This window comes from Vicia villosa, linkage group LG7 (genome assembly GCF_029867415.1).
Source record: "Vicia villosa cultivar HV-30 ecotype Madison, WI linkage group LG7, Vvil1.0, whole genome shotgun sequence".
In the NCBI taxonomy this organism is placed as follows: Eukaryota; Viridiplantae; Streptophyta; class Magnoliopsida; order Fabales; family Fabaceae; genus Vicia; species Vicia villosa.
This window is the reverse complement of record NC_081186.1, coordinates 115110471-115127502: the sequence shown is the minus strand read 5'-3', so window position 1 is coordinate 115127502 and position 17032 is coordinate 115110471.

Sequence of the window (17032 nt, the reverse complement as noted above, 5' to 3'; positions counted from 1 at the left end):
GTTGTTATATAAAAATCATTATCAATTTATATATATATATATATATATATATATATATATATATATATATATATATATATATATATATATATATATATATATATATATATATATATATATATATATATATATATATATATATATATATATATATATATATATATATAGGGAGCGTATCCGGTGAGAATAAAGTATGTTTTCAAAAGAATATTTTTATTTCTTTAACTATTGGAATATTATTAAAATAAATAAAAAATCTTTTTCAGAATTATTACACTTAATATTTAAATGTTATCACTTTTTTCTCACTATTATTATAACTCCATTTTAATTTGATCTATAATTTTTTTGAATGAAATAAATTATTTTATTTATAATATTTTTTATATTCTTCATAATTGATATTATTTGTTGATTATTTAATTTTGAATAATACTATGAATACAAGATTTAATTTATAATTTAGAATTCATATAATTTTATTCTTCACATAATTATAAATCTAACTTATTATTAATTTGTCACTCATATTTACATTTAACTAAAAAAAATTAAAAATGTAAATTTATTACTTATATTTTTATTCGGATGATTTATTTATTTTATTTTTTTTGCATGCTATATTTAAAAAAAAATTATTATTTATATTTATATTTGATTTAAAATGTTGAAGAAAATCGAATTATTACTTATATTTTAATTTTGTTGATTTATTTATTTGAAAGTTCGCTATATTTTATTTCTGTAAGTTATTAATATGACTATTTTAAATTAAAACACATTATTGATTTATCAGATATTTTTTAATTTTATTAAAAGTATTACGAATGTAAAATTATTAGATATATTAGATTTGGTTGAATTATTAACTTGCTGGTAATTTATTTTTTTTTGAAATTTCAAACGATCATCACCATTTAATAATTAAAGCAAGTAAAAAAAAATTCGGGAATAATATCTTTTTATGAAAAATTTAAATACTAAGCATAATAGATAAAAAAGACAATAATGTGCTATTTGTATAGAATTAATAAATCTTATGAGTGATAAATATGATTAAAATATTAATTATTCATTCATGAGATTTATTAATTTCATACATTAATAAAAAAAGTGATTACATTTAAATATTGAGCATGATAATTCTGAAAAAATTCTCTTATTTTGATAATATTCTAATAATTAATGAAATACAAACATTCTTTTGAAAATAAACTTTATTTATGGAATTTTTAAATGAGGATCATAATAGATAAAAATTCAGTAAAATGTTTTTAATATGGAATCAATAAATCTTAAACGTTAATTAAATCTGATAGCTGATATTAATAGTTCTCATTTCTCATGAAAGATATCAGTTCTCACCGGATACGCTCTATATATATATATATATATATATATATATATATATATATATATATATATATATATATATATATATATATATATATATATATATATGGCAATAACAGTAATTATGTTCATTATGGTAACCGAAATTTACTAATAATAGACTAAGATATTAAATTGTACCGTTTATTTTTTAGTTAGTAATTTGTTACTAATTTAATGTTCAATAACGATAATAAGAGTAATTATTATTATAATAGTAACCGAAATATATTAATAATTATATTTAATATAATATAATGATTATGAAATATAATCATTATGAAATATAATCATAGTTGTTACTAATCATTATATATATATATATATATATATATATATATATATATATATATATATATATATATATGGCAATAACAGTAATTATGTTCATTATGGTAACCGAAATTTACTAATAATAGACTAAGATATTAAACTGTACCGTTTATTTTTTAGTTAGTAATTTGTTACTAATTTAATGTTCAATAACGATAATAAGAGTAATTATTATTATAATAGTAACCGAAATATATTAATAATTATATTTAATATAATATAATCATTATGAAATATAATCATAATTATTATTATAATAGTAACCGAAATATATTAATAATTATATTTAATATAATATAATGATTATGAAATATAATCATAGTTGTTACTAATTTAATATTAATTAACTGCAATCAAAATAATAATTATTATAATATATAATTTTCTATAATATAACTATTTATAAAACTGTAACTATTATTTATGAAATTTTTTAATTTATAATAAATAATAATGTATAAATAAATAGGTATTAAGAAAATATAATCATTGAATCTATTTTTAAATTTAAAAATAAAAAAATTTAACCATAAAATATATAACATTATAAAAGTCATTTTAAAAAACATAACAAACAAATCATTAATTTAACCATAGAAATAGTTATTAATAAAATATAATCGTTTATTTTTTTTTCATTTTAAAAAAAAAAAAAATTAACCATAAAATATATAACATTATATTTAATATAATATAGCCATTATGAAATATAATAATCATTATTTTTAATTTAATATTTAGTAATTGCAATAAGAATAAAAATTGTTATTATAATATATAGTTTTCCAAAATGTAACCATTTATTAAAGTGTAGTTATTTTTTATGACATTTTTTTAATTTGTAGTAAAAATATAAGGTATAAAGAAATAATTAATAATAAAATATAAATATTGACTCTATTTTTAATTTTAAACATAAAAAATCTATCGATAAAATATATAACATTATAAAAGTCATTTTAAAAAATGTAACAAACAAATCATAAATCAAACCATAAAATATTTAGGAAAAAAATATTAATTATAATATATTAATATTTTATAATTAAATTAAAATGATATATGGAAATTAATATCCTTTACTTTGAAGAAATAATTGTATTTATATATTTGAATAGTTTTAATTTTTGACTATTTTATTATAATACTTTAATATATTTATATTTTATATAATTAAATTAAAACGATTTGTGGAAATAATATATTGTGAATTTTAAAAATAAAAAAAATTTAACCATAAAATATATAACATTATAAAAGTTATTTTAAAAAACGTAATCAACAAATCAATTCTTTTTATTAAGTTATAATATATAATTAAATTAAAATAATATGTAGAAATTAATATCTTTTATTTTGAAGTATTAATTATTATTTTATTATTATAATTAAATTAGGATATTAGATTGGATAAATGTAATCATTTGGTGTGAAAAAAAATGATAAAAATTCAAAATTTTAATAGATTTTTAATATGATGCCACCTTGGATTGAAGTTTCTAATATGGTGCCACATATGATTTAGGTTTAGGGTTGTGTCCAAGGTTGTCATCTTGACAATCTTGGATTTATATTAAGTAGATAATGAAGTTCTCATTCACTTTAAAATCCATTCATCACACTTAATTTAATATAGGTATGCTTCTTAAAAGTATAATTCAAAATTGAAAACTTAATGAGAGTAAACCATTTGATTTTTATTAAAAATGTCCCATAAAAATAGTGAGTTTATCCTAATTCTAAATATTTATAATATTTCGTTGATTAAAATAAAAAAGATATTGTGGTGATAATGTCCCGTGAAAATTTCTTAGATGAATAGTTTTCAATTTTAATTAGTATATAAGACTTGGTTGTTGCTGATATATAATTGTTATTAAAAATAATATGTTATAAAAAATGTATTGGGGTGATAATGACTCGTAAAAGTAGTGAGAAATTTCACAAGAGTTAATAAAATTTATAAATATCACTCTCATTGTTATTTATAAATAAAGATTTATCTCTTAAATAAAAACATAATTATCCATTAAAATAAAATAGGTATTACGTTGGTAGTAACCCGTAAAATTAAAATTGTTATAGGACGGCCAAATCCTAGGCAACCCGACACCATCTTTAGAAATCCAAACACTGTAGAAAAAAATCTTCCCAGATTGATCCAATCCGACCATATCCTTTGAATAAAATAAATTATTAATTTTATTAAAATTAAGACATAATATAATTCTTATTTTTAATAATAATAGATAAATAGAATTAGTTAAATATATCGTAAAACTAAAATTTTCAAACTTAAATATTTAATGTCATTTGTTTTTTTTCCATTGAGTTTCATCTTAATTGAATTATTAATGTTCTCTTTTGAAAAAAATGAAGATAAAATATTTAATTTATCAAATTATTTGGAAGGTAAATACGTAAATATTATTTCGATTAACTAAAAAAACTTGGCAATCCTTACATATTAAATAGGTCCTACCAATTACTTCACATTACTATATTTCAACAATAATTTATTTGTAGAAGTTATTTATCTCATTAAGAACTCTAGGTATATGATATCATAGTAAGTATCAATATCTATATTTTCAATTTTGAAATTAGACAACAAGAAAAATGAGAAAGATGGAGTATGATTAGAACAGCTGCAGCAAGGGAAGGAAGTACACAACCTGCTAATAGGACATGATGTGATGTAGACATCAACTATAGAAAGATGGAGTATGATAAAGAAATTTTAGATTATATAGGCCTAAGGTGCAGCTATAACAAACTGTATCATACTTCCTTTCAATCTACTTTGAGTTTTATGCATAAAGTGTAGCAGAAAACGTACATTATTAGCATCTGCCATCTAGGATGATTTATAAATATTGGAAAAATTAATTGTTCAGTTATTAACATGTTGTAGAATACTTCATTGCACTATATTTTATAGCTGTAATAGAAATCTTACATTATAAATCATGAAAAAAGGCTAGACAGACTGAAAGCTGGAGAGACTCTCTTTTGATTTTAAAATGTGTAATTAATTACCATCACTCAACTATGATATTACAAAAGTTATAAAATTTGTAATTAAATTATCTTCACTCAATTATTATATTAAAAAGATTAACTGTTGTATCTCATTTGTTTATTAAAAAAGAAATAACTTAAAATGCAAAGAAAGCCCCAATTTTTACTAAAATTAGTTTAATTAAAAACAAAATATTTAGTGATATTTAAATCTATAATATTATTACAACTTGTTTAAAATTGAAATCAGTCATATTATGAGATAATATTTTGTCCATATTTTCTCCAACTCATTCATGCTATTGTTCATACTTTCTCCAACTCATTCCCATGCAATACTTGTCATCAAAATATTTAACAAAAATGAGAAATCTAGTAATAAAATTCAAAAGTTAAATAAAACTGTGAATTGTAAAAATAATAACAATTATTTTAATGATTTTGACCAAAAAAAAATACAATCCAGTACACTCACATTGTTAGACGCTGGCCTATAGATCTAGAGGGGGGGGTGAATAGATCTCTCTAAGTTTTTACAGATTTTTCTACAGACTCGAGCGAAAGCGGTTCTGAATCGACTTGCGTCTATTCTGGACCGCTATTGCAAAGTTCGTATGTGTTTCAAAACCAAAGAGTGAGTGGAATTGATGGTGAAGTAATATGATAGCTAACCAATACGTTTAACAACTGAAATCCAATTAACTTCTAGATTGACAACTTTGATTTGCAATGCAGTAAGATTGGATTAAGCAAAAACACAAACACTTGGTGATACGTTCAAATTGATAGTGATTCAAGTTGTGGTGAATTGTGATGTTTGTGCAGTACTTTAATTCACAATTTTAACACTTGAATCGTTGATCAATTTTGCACTTATAACCAATTATGAACAGAAAGTAAAAGAGAAAGTAAAAGCGACAAGAACACGATATTTGTTTAGGCAGTTCGTCGATCGTCCTCGCTACGACTACGTCTGCCCCCAATTCCAAATTGAAATTGGGTAATCTTTCATTAATGTTGAAAGTAGTATATACAAAGAAGATAACAAAGCGATAAACGATAAACCAATTATGTCGATCCTTTGAATCTTCTTCCCCCTTAATCTTGAGCCAGATCAAGGTTATCCAAGAGCTTCACTTTGATTCCCTTCTGCAGTGTCTTGATTCCTTGAACTCCCCGTTCCTCAATCGTTACACTCAGCCGAATCCTCAATGAACGCCTCTTGATAAAAACCCCCAAGAACCACCCGTCGTGGAGGACAAAACCCGCAGATTTTATTCACCAACAAACCCCACAAACCTTCACCCACTAGGAATCTTCAATTCCGTTCCATGGACGTTATCGAACTCATCACTAACCCGCAACGCAAGAATGATTATGTGTAATTGTGTTGGAGATGATGAAGAACGAAGATGAGAAGCGTTTATGTATCTTTCAGTCGTTGGTGTTTTTTGAATAATTACCCTTGCACAATATATATGATTGCATAACAGTTAGAACCAAGAAAAACTGATTTTTGAACTTTCTTGATCAGTTAGGTCGACCACTTGTAGTGCTTAGGTCGACCTAACAGAGCTTGCAGAATTTTGCTCCCAGTTAGGTCGACCTGTTGAAGGAGTAGGTCGACCAGAATCCTCTTCTGATGCATTCTGGGGACATTTTCACAGATTAGGTCGACCTAGTTGCCATGTAGGTCGACCTAGCAGACTGATATGAAGATTTCTTCATTTTGAGTCGACCTAAATGGTCTGTGAGTCGACCTAGCAGAGGTATATGGATTTTCCTTCATTTTAGGTCGACCTAGGTTGACAGTAGGTCGACCTAACTGCTGATTTTCTGCATTTTTCATGTCCAGCTTGTGTTGAGTCGACTTATATGCATAGTGGATCACCTTGTGCTTTCATGAGTGATCAAATGCTTTGCTTTTCTGATTCCTCCTTGTTGTTTGAATGCTCATTTGAGTTTGCCATAAATCAAAAACATCTTTGAGTGTAATCTTGTATTCACATACTCCCCCTTTTTGATGATGGCAAACCAATAGTCAAAAGCTTTGGTAGTAAGTAACACAGACTCAACAAGGCTCCCCCGTACATCCAGCATCTATCTCTCAACAGGGCAATCTCTCAACAAAGCTCCCCCGTACACTCAGCATCTATCTCCCCCTTTGTCAACATCAAAAAGAGAAAACAGGAGAATAGAAGAGTAACAAGAGAACCATAGATAATAATGCTAGCATGTATAGTATAGTAGGTAAAAGGTAGTTAATGGTAGAATGAGACACATATGTGAGCAGGATCAGTTTTTATGCATGAGGTCACTGTAAGCATGTTAATTGATAGCATATTATAGTATCAATAATATTTTTGGAAGTGAACACCAATTACGTTACCGCTTTTTCAATATGACGCCTGGCTTGATGATGAGCTACCTTTATGCTAAAAAAATTGTTAGCAAGACAAATAGATATATACATACAGTAAAGAAATAATATTAAGAGAAAACAAACGTAATTAGCCCAAATTAGAGATATCGAGTATCCCTAATTCCCTACGAATGTTGAAATATTGCTCCGTTGCTAGCGGTTTGGTGAAGATGTCAGCTAGTTGCTTCTTGCTTTCTACATGTTCAAAAGTAACGTCTCCTTTCTCTACATGATCTCGTAGAAAGTGATGCCTTATTTCAATATGTTTGGTACGTGAGTGTAAGACAGGATTTTTACTCAAGTTTATGGCGCTTGTGTTGTCGCACATGATAGGTATGTGATCAAGCTTAATACCAAAGTCAAGAAGTTGTTGCTTGAGCCATAATATTTGTGCACAGCAGCTTCCAGCAGCTACATATTCTGCCTCAGCAGTGGATAATGCAACCGATACTTGTTTCTTACTATGCCAACTTATTAATGAGTTTGAGAATAGATGACACGTTCCACTAGTGCTTTTTCTATCGGATTTACAGCCAGCAAAATCTGAATCGGAGAATCCTACCAAATGACACTCATTTCCTTTTGGATACCATAGACCATATGTAGTAGTTCCACGTAAGTATCGCAGAATTCTTTTGACAGCTTTCAAGTGAGATTCTTTTGGACAAGATTGATATCTTGCACACATACACACACTAAACATAATGTCTGGTCTTGAGGCAGTAAGATACAATAGTGAACCTATCATACCTCGGTATAATTTCACGTCAACCTCTTTACCTTTCTCATCTTTGTCTAGATTTGTATTTGTTGCCATAGGTGTGTCAATTTCCTTTGCTTCACTCATTCCAAATCTTTTGAGCAGCTCCGTACAATATTTAGTTTGATTCACAAACGTTCCATGACTGAGTTGCTTGATTTGTAGGCCAAGGAAGAAATTTAGCTCACCCATGAGACTCATCTCAAATTCACTCTGCATAAGCTTAGAAAAGTCTTTGACAAGTTTTGCATTAGTGGACCCAAATATAATATCATCTACATAAATTTGGACTAAGAGAATATCCTTATCTTTTCTTTTAATAAAGAGAGTAGTATCAACTTTACCTCTAGAGTACCCTTGACTAAGGAGAAATTTGCTCAAACGTTCGTACCAAGCCCGAGGGGCTTGTTTAAGGCCGTATAGAGCACGTTTCAGCTTATAAACATGAGTTGGATACATGTAATTCTCAAAGCCGGGTGGCTGAGCAACATAGACTTCTTCATTTATATAGCCATTTAGAAAGGCACTCTTAACATCCATTTGGAATAGTTTGAAGTCTTTAGAACAAGCATAAGCAAGTAAGAGGCGAATAGCTTCGAGACGTGCTACAGGAGCGTATGTCTCTTCATAATCAATACCTTCCTCTTGATTGTAACCTTGGGCAACTAATCTAGCTTTGTTTCTAGTAATAACACCGTTTTCATCAAGTTTGTTACGAAAAACCCATCTAGTGCCTATTACTTGATGATCTCCTGGATGAGGGACTAAGTCCCAAACATCATTCCGTTTAAATTGGTTTAATTCTTCTTGCATGGCCATTAGCCAATGCTCATCAAGTAATGCGTCCTTAGCGTTTTTCGGCTCAACTTGTGAAACAAAAGCAAAATGATGGCAGAAGTTACTTATCTTTGAGCGTGTTGTAACGCCCCTTGAGATGTCTCCTATTATATTGTCAATTGGATGGTCTTTCACGTTTGTCCAGGCCTTGGGAAGTTCTTCATTGTTTGAGATGCTTTCTTTTTCATTTTCATTGTGAGACTCATCTTTCTCTCTCTCAGCATCTTTCTTTACAATACTTTCATCCTCATCTTCCTTATCCTTGACAATGTCTTCAGTGGATGGGCCTGCACCATTAAATGAAAGACCTACACTTCCTTTACCAAGTATGGCTCCCCGATTGTTATCTCCATAGGTGACATACCCCTTTTTCTTTGCTTGAAACTCAACGAAAAGAGATAGGTCTCCAGTCATGTGTCTTGAACATCCGCTATCAAGGAACCACAACCTTTCGGCAATGTCAAGACACTTTTCCTGCAAGATTAATTTAAAGAGGGAGGTCCCCAATTTTCATTGGGTCCTTGGTAGTGAGTACACAATTTGTTGCACTTAGGCAACCATTGAAATACTCCTTTAGGAACTAAAATTCTCCTAAATTTGCATTTTTCAATGGTATGTCCCTTTTTGCAACAATAATGACAGGTAATATGATGAGAATATGGAGTTTTGCTAGTTGATACTTTTGGTACAAAAGTGTATTTACTATATAAAGGAGTATACGATCTTTTGAACTTGTTTGGATCAACCGCAAAAGTCACTTTTGGTTGTAGAGCCTTGTCTAATTTGGCTTTTAGATCTCTCACTTATTTTTGCCAAATGTGACATGTCTCACAACCAAACCATGATGTAGGATCTAATTCAACTTTGTCCTTTTGAATGTCTAGCATAGATTGTTTTAAAGCTTCCATATCCCTTTCGGTTTTCTCAACTTTTGATTCAAGATATGAAAATATTTTCTTATTTGAGGCCAAAAGTTTGAAAGCTTTAATTGCATCTCTATGTAATTCTTCAAAAGCAAGTTTTAGTTGAGAATGAGATACCTTATCTACGAGTTCAGGTTTAAGATGACTTACAGCTTTCTTTTTCTTGTTTTGATGAGCCATGAAACATAGGTTTGCTGATTCTTCTTCATCGCTTGACGAGCTTTCACTAGATGAATCACTTTCCCATGCTATGTAAGCTCTTTTAGATTTGTTATGACCTTTGCTTTGGTTCTTCTCCTTTTCTTTCTTAAGGTATGGACAATCCGGTTTGTAGTGACCGGCTTTCCCACAATTGAAGCAAAGACCTTTGATCTTTCCTTTGTTGTCGTCATCTTGTTTGAACATGTTTGATTGCTTTCTATAGTTGATCAATCCTTTGTCGGAATGTTTTGCTCCATTTTTCTTTAGATATTTGTTGTATCTTCGCACAAACAGTCCCATTTCCTCATCATCGGAGTCTTCGTCATCACTTGTGTCACTATCCTTTGGCTCTCGTTTTGAGGTCTTGGAGCTCGAAGCTTTTAGAGCTATTGACTTCTTCTCTACCTCTTTCTCCATGTTCTTTTCTTTCTTTGTCCTCTTCTCATGCATGTCAAGGCATTTAAGATGCTGTTCATGTTCCTCTAGTTTACCAAAGAGAGTGGTAATGTCTAAAGTGTTGAGATCATTTGCTTCCTTAATTGCTGTAACTTTGGGCTGCCATTCCCTGTTCAAACACCTTAAGATTTTGTTAGTAGCAACTTGTCATACCCCAAATTTGTCCTACCCCTTTACTTCTATCTGGCTTAGGCTTTGCATTCATGTACATACATCACTTAGGTCATAATCCATATCCATGCATTCATATCATAGGTGTTATTCAAGGGCTAGCAAAAAAAAAAGCCCCATTGCAAAGAAGTTTGATCAAAGAATGAGAAAACTGAGGTATAATCATGTGGCTCTATGTTCATTGAAGTCCTCCTGGATTGGGGGGTCTCTCTGCTCCAAATCAGGGCATTGGTTAGAGGGTACAAGCTTGCAAATCATCTGGTTCTTTAAATCAGGGTTTCTTTGACCGAAGTCAACCAGTTGACCTTCTAGTTAACATCTAATCAGAAGTGGCTTCTATGTGTGGAAAACTTCTCATACTGACTGTGTGGACGTGTTTGTTTGACTAGATGTGAGTGGAAGAGATTTAATCGGGAATTTCATCAATAGCCGGAAAAATCGGGACGGTTGACTGTTGGGTCAAAATCGGAAAATTATTCAAATATCGACTTTTGGTGGGGAATTAATCAAGAAAATTCGAAGAAGGGATAAAATCGGGAGTTCGACAAAAAGTTGCCAAAAATAGCAAAATAATCAAAAAAGGAAAGTTTTTGTACTTAGAAAATTTTTGGCTCTTAAAAGCTTGATGAACAGTCCACTTCAGCACTGAATTACACGTGGCAAATGACATTTTTTGGATAAATGTCCAACATCAAAGTTGTTCCTCTCATGGAGGAGAACAACTTTGTAGTTGGACACTTTTTCATTTGAAGCTTGTATGAAGAGATAAAGTGGTTTGAAGTTGTTGAAAAGTCATTTGAGCCAAGTCACAATTCAAGTCATGGACCAGGCCATGACCTGGCATTTCATCAAACATGTGGCACGCCAAGTCTCAAGTTGATTTTAGAACTCTATAAAAAGGCTATGAATGCAAACTTGGTATGCATCTCTTCCTTGCCATCCTCTCTATCCATTGAAACAAGAATTGAGCCATTTGAGTGGATATTGAAGCAATTATGAGTGCCCAAAGTCGCTGTCTCACAAAGCCAATGGTATGCATCTGGCATAGTCCTGACTTGCTGCATGCGTGGGGCTTTTCCACAAGTACATGGTGTGCCAGATTCAAGTGCAATTTTCTCCCCCCATAAGCTTCTATGTGAATCAAACCTGATACTAAACCATTCTTTGCTATGCCCTCTTCCAATTGGCACCAAAATCATGGAGATTGAGCAAGTATTGAACAAATTAGGGAGACTCAAAGTCCTGCCCTGGTCCGGTTGCGTTTCTGCCAAGGTCATAGGCTAAAGCTAGGTCACGCATGCGCCCCAAGTCCACTGCGTGTCTACCATGTTTCTGGCAGCTTTCCTCATCCCTCCAAGTGCTATTTCTAGAGATTTTCAACACCATAACTCCTATATGCCATGTACTCTATCCCTTGAGCATATATTGATGTCAAATAGTGGCTCGTAAGCAAGGATGTAATCATGCAAACTGGCTCCTCGGGACTGTTTTGAACACAAGGGTGAGCATGGAATTGTTGTTGCATGGGCATGAGTGTGTTACGCAAGCAGTCAGCTTTTTTTGTCTTATCAGGCCATGCAACTCATGCGTACGTGAAAGCCAATCCCAAACCATACTACAAATACACCTTCCTTGTTCACTAAGTGTAAGGGATAGATCTAGTGCAATTGCACCACACCATAACCAATCCTACACACTCACCATATAAAGCCAAAAACTCTTCACAAATCAGAGGACACACACTCATTTTTTCACACTCACTCTTCTTTCTCTCTCGGTTCACTCTCTCTCTCTCCATCATTCACCTTCAAAAGTTTGTTACACTTCGTAACAAACCCCATCCAAAACCACCGCCACACACCACCATATCTCAACCTTCAACCACCACTCTCCATCACAATAAACCTCCACCACTGCCGCCACATTCATCATCTCTACTAACCAACCTCAAGAACCTTCATCAACGTTTCCAACTTCATCAATGGAGCCTTGAACCTTCACTGCAGTTACCTCTCATTCACTCTTCATCTTCCCCTCCAGGTTCGTAATCATCATCGGTAGCACTCAGCCATCATCATAAGCAAAGAAAGCAACACGAAACGGTTCGCATCGACTAGAATCATCGCTGCTCACGTCAAGAACAACGGAGCGTAAAGGAGCTTTCTGGAAACGTTAAATTTTCTCAGGTATGATCTCTAAACCTCTCTAAGCTCTCAGCTTCCATGCTAGGTCCGTGTCAAGCTTGCTAGATGCATTTGATTGTAGATCTCTGAACGTTATATCTTACATGGATTAATAGCTTCTTGAGTGTATAAATTGTGCGAATAGAATACGATTAGTATACGGTGTGGTTCTCACTTGTTCATGGAGTTTTCTTGAAGTTAGGGTTTCTGAAACGTGGTTCAATTTGCATTTTAGAGAATGAATTAGAGGAATATGATGGCAGATTCGCATTCAGTGAGAAAAAACTAGTCGGATGGTGGTGTTTGTCCGGATTTCTGGAGATTTTGGTATGTCTCCGCCGCCGGAATGGCCGGAGAAGGTGACTGGAAGTATCTCCGGCGCCTGTGTTTGATTTTCTTCTGGTTATCCCTCATATCCTACGTGTCAGTCCATGATTGGTTGTGGTTCCCATTTTATTTCATTTTTTGTCCATATGCAAATGATTGAAGCGTAACGTGTTTGGCTCTGATTGGTTAGATTTTATTTTTGTCCTTTAGTCACTTAACAATACTGCACCAATTGATGCCATTGTACGTCACGTTTTTCATGTACACCATAGAATAATGAAATGTAACATGCTGACAAAATAAATGCTGAAACAAGTGGAATAAAAAAGAGGGATTGGGCCGTTGCTGTCTTGGGCCCAGATTAATTCGCTTCTACACCCTTGAATCACTAATGCTAACACAAAATCACTCTGCTGGGCCTTAGGCGCCTCTTTTAGGTTCTACACCCCCTGAATTTGGGCCCAAGCGCTCCATTAACTAAATTTAGTTCATTTTACAATTACTAATGCACCCCATCCTTAGGCAGAATTGATTTTTTGTTTCAAACTGTTTTCTCTCCAACTTTTGCTTCATAAATCTTTTTTCATTGAAATAAAAAACCAATAAAAATATTTTTAGATAGTTTTATGTGTGTACGTAATTGTGGCATTTTTTATAGATTTTTAGAAATTAGTTTGTTATTTTTAATAAACCATTTATTTTGGTATGTTCATGCTTCTTTCGGTTTTGATAGATTTCGCAAAGTGATTTCGTTTAATACCTTAGGATCAGAATTTAACTACCAATTTTTGTATAGTCCCAGTAGACTAACCCATGATGTTGTGTATAAAAAATGATCTCTTAATTCCTTGTTTTGATCGGTATTTGGTTAACTCGACTAACATGCGTCTTTAATAGATGTTCGTGACGTTTGTGCTCTCAAATTGAAATGCATTTATGCAATGGCGTCGATTCCTTTTTGTACATATGATTAGGGATGTTTGGAGGTCCTAAAACCTGGAATTGAAAATTTTAATGCATGTTTTCCCATTTACTCGATTTTTCTCTCTCACACGTAAATAACTTGTTTTTGGTCGACGATTGCACCGTAACTTGTACAAATGACCCGTAATTTCGTGTGAAACTTCTTGGCATGATTTTGTGATTGTCTAGGCACCTAGTATAGGCTATTTGCTACTGACTTGTACCATTTGATTACATGTTTCTAACTTCATTCGCAATTTGAAACCGTTTAGCTAGTATTAACCTAGTGTTGTCTAGTTTTGGTTAGAGTTTTGTATTGTTTCATGCTAATTGACTAATATAGATTAACATAGGATATTGGAACTAAATGAATGAGTTTGCTACTGACTTCAAGCTTAGACCATGTGTTCACTTGCTTTTGTTTTGATTGATTGATGTTTGTTCGCCAATTGGTAAGTAACGATTCATGCGACGCTTTGGTAACTTTTTGTGAATACTTTTGTGTGATACCGTGATGCTTTTGTATTTGATTTGGGACACTCAATCCCTTGTTTTGCTACTGACTTGAGGCTTCCCTCTCTTGTTTCCATGCTTAGCCTCTCATTTCTTGCTTTGATGTTGCTAATTCCTTACTATTGCTTGCTATGTTCCCTTAGACTCTTCCTTCTTTCTTAAGGGGAATTGAGATAGGATAGTTATCCTCAACCTTAGGGCCATTAGTAGATTAGAATAACATAGATTAGAGAATAGGTTAGTTCCCTCTTGCATTCTTTTTTCTTTTCAACTTTCAAAACATTAATAAAAGGAAGATGCGAATCACATTAAGCAAGTGATAGAGAAATGAGTGGGATTCATTCCCTAATCTATTTCTCAATCACTTAGTGGCATAGAAACGAGTGGGATTCATTCCCTAATCTGTTTCTCGGTCACTACTTAATGGGAGAGAAACGAGTGGGATTCATTCCCTAATCTGTTTCTCAAACATTAATTAATGGGAGAGAAATGAGTGAGATTCATTCTCTAATCTGTTTCTCAAACATTACATAATGGGATGGAAGTGAGTGGGATTCATTCCCTAATCTGCTTCTCGATCATTATACATTTTATGTGATTCGGATCGCAAATTAAACTCCCCCTTAAAAAGCACACAATCAAAAACACTTCAACACACCTAACAATGGTTCAGACTAAAACAAAGTAGAGAAAGTGGTGAGTGGCCCGGTATTGGGTACTGTTCATCACTCATCTACCATAAAAGACACAAACCAATCTCCTTCTTCTTCTTAAGGGCATCGTTATCTCCGTTCCATTGCATCCTAGGCTGTCCCCTTGTGCAAGAACGCGAGCGTTGACTCCGCCCAATTAAAAAACACAAAAACAAACAGAAAATCTTTAGCCGAGCTACGGTAACTCTGATTCCTGAAAAGGATACGTAGGCAGCGGGGTAGGGCCCGTGCGAGTACAATTCTTTCTTTTCCCTACATTTTGCATTCATTTCGCATTTAGACATAGACATAGTTATACACCCTTTAGATAGAAACAAACATAGGTGGATACCATCGAGTACGATGGGCGTGAGGGGTGCTAATACCTTCCCCTTGCGTAACCGACTCCCGTACCTTGATTCTCTGGTCGCAAGACCCTGTTCCTTCCTTTGTTAGGTTTTCTGATATTCCTTTCCCTTATGGGATAAATATATTGGTGGCGACTCTGTTCATTTTTCGCGAGCGTGCGACACAACTGCATTGGAAACAGGTCTATCAAGAGAATTTAATCGATTTTTCAGGTGAACGAATCTTTTCTGCATGCTTTCGATGGTTTCACCATCTTCCATGTGGAAAAGTTCGAACTCTTGAGTTAACGTATTGATCCTAGCTAGTTTGACATCATCCGTTCCCTCGTGGGCAACTTGCAATGTGTCCCACATAGCTTTAGCTGATCTACAATGGGAAACGCGATAGTATTCATCAACTCCTAGAGCTGAGATTAGAATGTTTCTCGCTTTCCAATCGTATGCATATTTCTTTTCATCTTCAGCATTCCAAGTATCTTCTGGTTTTGGAACAACTGCACCAGCTGCATTTGTCATAGTGATCTGAAATGGACCATTGACAATAGCTGTCCAGATGTTCCTATCAATTGCATTGATATGGACACACATACAATCCTTCCAATAGCCGTAGTTTTCTCCGTTGAAAACTGGAGCTCTATTATGAGCCCCTTTAGGTCCAGAAGCCATCTTTCCAATAAGTGTTTCACGAAGCACGGAATAAACCAGAGCTCTTGATGCCACTTGTTAGACGCTGGCCTATAGATCTAGAGGGGGGGGGGGGGTGAATAGATCTCTCTAAGTTTTTACAGATTTTTCTACAGACTCGAGCGAAAGCGGTTCTGAATCGACTTGCGTCTATTCTGGACCGCTATTGCAAAGTTCGTATGTGTTTCAAAACCAAAGAGTGAGTGGAATTGATGGTGAAGTAATATGATAGCTAACCAATACGTTTAACAACTGAAATCCAATTAACTTCTAGATTGACAACTTTGATTTGCAATGCAGTAAGATTGGATTAAGCAAAAACACAAACACTTGGTGATACGTTCAAATTGATAGTGATTCAAGTTGTGGTGAATTGTGATGTTTGTGCAGTACTTTAATTCACAATTTTAACACTTGAATCGTTGATCAATTTTGCACTTATAACCAATTATGAACAGAAAGTAAAAGAGAAAGTAAAAGCGACAAGAACACGATATTTGTTTAGGCAGTTCGTCGATCGTCCTCGCTACGACTACGTCTGCCCCCAATTCCAAATTGAAATTGGGTAATCTTTCATTAATGTTGAAAGTAGTATATACAAAGAAGATAACAAAGCGATAAACGATAAACCAATTATGTCGATCCTTTGAATCTTCTTCCCCCTTAATCTTGAGCCAGATCAAGGTTATCCAAGAGCTTCACTTTGATTCCCTTCTGCAGTGTCTTGATTCCTTGAACTCCCCGTTCCTCAATCGTTACACTCAGCCGAATCCTCAATGAACGCCT